Consider the following 6,000-nt stretch of genomic DNA (forward strand, 5'->3'; position numbering starts at 1 on the left):
TCTACCCTCTAAAAAATATATCTGTTTCCCATATTTTTGCTATAGGTTCTGAGATATCAGGTAGAGATTAATTCAACCCTTGATAGAACTTGGCAATCAACTTCTTTGGCGTTGCAGCTTCTCTCAGTATTTTTTCAATGCATTTGTGCGGCTCAGTTTCAAATGAGGTAGTCCAAGACCTCCATCTTTATAGGGTAAGTGTCAAACATTCAATTTGACTCTTGAGGTCTATCTATTACAAATAAAGTTGGAGAGTTGGCCATTTATTTTCTTAAAGAAGTTGGATGGGATTGAAAATGGTAAGGATTAGAATCAGACTTAGTAATATATGAATGACATTATTTTGATTATCTTGACCCTACCTAACATAGAAATAGGGAGAGTTCTCCATCTCTGAACATCAGATTCAATCTGATCCATTTTATAGGCCTCCTCCAAATGGCATTGAATCAATACACCCAGGTATTTAACATGTCTTTGTCCATTTCCACCTAAATCTACTTTCCAAGCTTGAAAGGTCAATTAGAAACAGGCATGATTTCACTTTGAATCCTGATACAGCACCATATGTGTCCAGCAGTTGCAAAATAAATGACAGGCAATGTTCTGGTTCAGATAAATACGGTAAAATGTCATCTGGATACAATGATATTACATGTTGTTCTCCGCCAATCTCTATTCCCCGGATTGAGCCTCATGTTCTGATTATTGATGCTAGAGGTTCTGTGGCTAAAGCAAATCAATAACTGGACACAGGGAATCCCTGTCTTGTCCTTTTTGATAACTTAAATGGATCAGATATTTGTCCAATTGTTCTTTCTTTCTTTTTAAGTAGGGTGATTGTAGCCAAACACAGTGACTGGGGAAGGTCATTTTCCACTAGAGCTACTGTGAGCATAAGTAACATAGGCTTAGTCATTTGGGATGAAAGTGTCTGTAAAATTCCACTGAGAATCCATCATTACCAGGACATTTCCCATTTTGTAGACTATTAAAGAAATTCTCTATTTCTTTCTTTGAACTTTTGTTTGCAGATTGATACAGTTTTTGATTGATTGTTTTAAATACAGCTCATTTCAGAAAAGTCCATTGTTATGGTACTATCTGGGGGTTTTAATGCTATGGATAGTACTTTCCTCCTCCTCTTTCTAAATTTGCAAAGCTAGCATTTTCAAGCACTTTCACCTTGCAACATATTGTTGTTTGTATCTCAGGGCAGTAGTCTCTGCTGAGCAGGTGTTTATTATGTTATATTCCAGCTTCAAAGTGTTCAACTGTTGATGGGTGTCAACATGTCTAAGTCATGGATTTTCTCTTCTATTATTTCAAACTCTTTTTTTGGTCTTCATTTTATTATGTGAAGAGTAAGAGATGATACAACCTCTCATATAGGCTTTAAGAGCTTCCCACACAACAGTAGGGCATACTTCATTATCTACAATTACACTCACCAGCAAGTTTATTAGGTACACCACCCTGTTCACGAAAAAGTATCGATCCTACAGACAGTGAGTCATGTGGCCGTGGTTTGCTATATAAAGGCAGACTGGCATCGAGGCATTCAGTTGATGGGGCAAAACGAAAGACCTAAGTGACTTTTATGGTATGATTTGGTATGATTGTCAGTGCCAGTTCGAAGAAGACTGTCCAGAATCGTGCAAGCTAACAGGCGGGCCACAAACAGAGAAAGAAAGGCACAGTACAATAGTGGTGTGCACAACTGCATCTCAGAGCACACAACGCCTCGATCCTTGTCACGGATGGGCTATTGCAGCAGACGACCAAACTGGGTTCCACTCCTATCAGCTAAAAACATTAAGAAACGTCTCCAGTGGACACGCGATCACCAACACTGAACAATTGAGGAGTGGAAAAACATTGTCTGGAACATGACAGCAAGTTCAGTTTACTTGAGTGTCCTGCACAGTCCCCAGACCTCAACCCAATAGAGAATCTTTGGAATAAGATGGATCGGGCTGTTCACAGCATAAATGTACCGCCATCCAATCTGCAGCAACTGTGTGATGCCATCGCGTCAGCATTGACCAAGATCCCTATGGAAAGTTTCCAACACCTTGTAAAATTCCCCGAATAATTCACTGTTCTGGAGGCAAAGGGGGGTCCGACCCAGTACCTAATAAACTGGCCGTTGAGTATATTTCCAAAAACATGTCTGTGTGTTGAGATATGAGGTAAACTCTTTATCTCCATGTAAAATCATGCTGAATCGTCAAGTCTTTGATATTGGCATAGGAGGTTTAAGCATAAACGTGAAATACATTGGGCTATGGTCCGTAATTATTCTAAGAAGGTATTAAATTTAAAAAGACAGTCAATTAAAAAAAAGTTTACATTAAAAAGTGAATTCTTTAATATGAGTTGTGGGCATGAGAGTAATAGGAGCATTGCTTTTCAGTTGGATGTTTATATCTCCACAGTTCACATAAACCCATCTCTTTGATGTTGTGGTTTCATACCTTAGACCACGTGTCAAACTCATTCCACGGAGGGCAGAGTGTCTGCAGGTTTTCGCTCCACCCTTGTACTTGTTGGATTAAGTAAGGTAATTAATTATTAAGGAACTACCCTCACCTGGTTGTTTAGGTCTTATTTCAAAGGAAAAACCATAAACCCACAGACTCTGCCCTCTGAGTTTGACACTCCTGCCTTAGACATTTACATGTTTTACATTTAGCAGACACCCTTATCTAGAGAAACTTACAGTGCATCCATTTGTCATACTGGTCCCATGTGGAAATCGAACACTGTTACGTATGCCTCTTGGAGGGAACGGAACACCCCGCTACATCTCAACTCCACATGGAGTGAAAAAGTATGTGAACGTAGGTGCGGGGAAGGACGACAGAGGCAGAGAAAAATACAGTTTACAGGGAATTGATTTATTCCTTAACACGGTAAAGTGGGGAAAAAGGGCTGGATGGAACCAAAGCAAAGAAAGTAAAGTCCCCTCTCCTACCTTACCTGCCTTCCCACTACTTACCTAACATTTAGCACCATCTGGCGCGCTAACCAAAATACAGGGGGTGGTCTGCCCAGGTCTTACCTAGTGTGCATAGACAGATGAACTACTACGGGTTATGTATGCCCGCAGGACTCTTGCTTAAACACTACCAAGGTGCGTTCCCCTTCGTCCCCTGGGAACAAATGAAACAGAATAATTACTAATACTTTAAGTGAACCATTTCAATAACCAAATAAAGTCCTATTGGCGTACACACACCTCAGAAGGAGCGGCTACAAAATCATATCCACAAAACCTTTACTGACCACCACAACAATCAACGCAGGACATTAAAAGAAGATCTCTTCCCTGGGGAAGGAACACTGGCTCTTATCAAGCTGGAGAAGGAGTTGGTAATTGCAGAGACAGCTATATCCCCTGCGATGGGGCCGACCAATCAGCTTCTTAGAATCCAGAAAGCCATTTCCTGAAATACACACACATACAAACCCACAACAACACAGAAACTGGGGAACACCCATCCCTGGCTTTCTAAGCGCCATGCACTACTAGCTGAGCAACACAGGTCATGTTAGGAAAAGGGTATATAGTTTAGTTGATGACTTGGCTAAAGTTGCATCTCACACACAGTTAAAATCACCCACCATATAATATTCCTGTAACTTTGAGATCATTTTAGTATAAAGTCGTTAATTCATTTTGGGTCATCTTCTTTTCGGCAATAGCAAGTCAATAAAGTGACTTTTTCTTGTGACAGGTTTCCTTTTATCATTATAAAACGTCCATTTGGGTCAGTTGTAATTTATGTAGACTTAAATGGGACTTTTTTTATTAATGAGAATTGATACTCCTTTGAAGTGGAAGAGAACGCCAATCCATCTCAAGCTCACCCAAACCTTTCACTTTCTAATGCTGATTGATGAGTTTCTTGTAAAAAAACAGATGTTTTCTTTTTAAAATAAGAACATACCTTAATTATTTTCTCTGGCTGCACAATTCCATTGACATTCCATGTCACACATGTTAATGTATTCATATCTTAAGTATTATCCACAAGGCGTGATATTGAGATGGATCTTTACATATTTTCTGTCTCATATTGACTCCATACTTTATGTAAGATGTTGATACACTACATAAATGTGCCAATTGCACGCTCCCTCAAAACATGAGACATCTGTGGCATTGGGTTGTGTGACAAAACTGCACATTTTGGAGTGGTGTTTTATTGTCCTCAGCACAAGGTGCACCTGTGTAATGATCATGCAGTTTAATCAGCTTCTTGATATGCCACACCTGTCAGGTGGATGGATTATCTTGGCAAAGGATAAATGTTCACTAATAGAGATGTAAACACATTTTTGCACCAAATTTGAGAGAAAAATTCTGGGATCTTTTATTCAGCTCATGAAACATGGGACCAACACTTGCCCAACTAACTATATATATATATATATAAATGTTTTATAATTATATTAATAATTTCTCATTAACTTAAGTATTCATACCCCTGAGTCAAAACTTTTTAGAAGGACCTTTTGCAGCGATTACAGCTGTGAGTCTTTCTGGGTAAGTCTCTGAGAGCTTTCCACACCTGGATTGTGCCACATTTGCCCATTATTCTTTTCAAAATTCTTCAAGCTCTGTCAAATTGGTCGTTGATCATTGCTAGACAACAATTTCCAGGTTTTGCCATAGATTTTCAAGTAGATTTAAGTCAAAACCGTAACTCGGCCACTCAGGAACATTCACTGCCTTCTCGGTAAGCAACTCCAGTGTAGATTTGGCCTTGTGTTTTATAGTAGGTTATTGTCCTGCTGAAAGGTAAATTCTTCTCCAGTGTCTGGTGGGAAGCAGACTGAACCATGTTTTCCTCTGGGATTTTACCTGTGCTTAGTTCCATTCTGTTTAATTTTTTTATCCTGAAAAAAACTCTCCAGTACTTAACAATTACAAGTATACCCATAACATGATGCAGCCACCACTATTGCTTGAAAATATGGAAAGTGGTACTCAGTAATGTGTTGTATTAGATTTGCCCTGAACATAACAACACATTGTATTCAGGGCAAAAAATGTATTGCTTTGCCACATTTTTTACAGTATTACATTAGAACATTGTTAAAAACAGGATGTATGTTTCTTTTCACTCAGTCAGTTAGGTTTGTATTATGGAGTAACTACAATGTTGTTGATCCAACCTCACTTTTCTCCTGTCAAAGCAATTAAAATCTGTAATTGTTTTAAAGTCACCATTGGCCTCGGTGAAATGCCTAAGTGGTTTCCTTCCTCTCCGGCAACTGAGTTAGGACTGGGTGTATTGATACACCGTCCATAGGGTAATTAATAACTTCACTATGCTCAAAGGGATATTCAATGTCTGTTTATTTTTTGGCCCATCTACCAATAGGTGCCCTTCTGTACGAGGCACTGCAAAACCTCCTTGGACTGCGTTTGAAATTCACTGTTAAACATTATTATTGCAACTTATGTTGTATTGTCCTCAGCACAAGGTGCACCTGTGTAATGATCATGCAGTGTTAAGCAAATGTTTACTCGTGGACTTATTTATGCTTGCCATAACAAATGGCTTGAATACTTATTGACTAAAGACATTTCCGCTTTTCATTTTTAATTGATTTGTAAAATTTTCGAAAATATAATAATTTCCCTTTAACCAAAAAATCTTAAATTTGATCAATTTTAAATTCAGGCTGTAACACAACAAAATGTGGAAAAAGTCAAGGGGTGTGAATACTTTCTGAAGTCACTGTAAGCACAAGCACATGCCCCGCTGCATAATCATAAAGAACCTTATTTGACAAGAGAAGGGCCCTCAATCCAAATGGCTACTTGACACTTTTACGCAGAATGCATGTGTCACCAACAAAAGTGCTGGCGAATGAGGATCATTCAACCATCCACAACAGCGAGACGGCTGATGGCTTCTTCAAACTAGACTGTAGCCGAGCAAGGTTTATTTTGAGCTGATGAGCATTTCCACTTTGATTATGCTG

This window comes from Oncorhynchus gorbuscha, linkage group LG09 (genome assembly GCF_021184085.1).
Source record: "Oncorhynchus gorbuscha isolate QuinsamMale2020 ecotype Even-year linkage group LG09, OgorEven_v1.0, whole genome shotgun sequence".
Taxonomy (NCBI): Eukaryota; Metazoa; Chordata; class Actinopteri; order Salmoniformes; family Salmonidae; genus Oncorhynchus; species Oncorhynchus gorbuscha.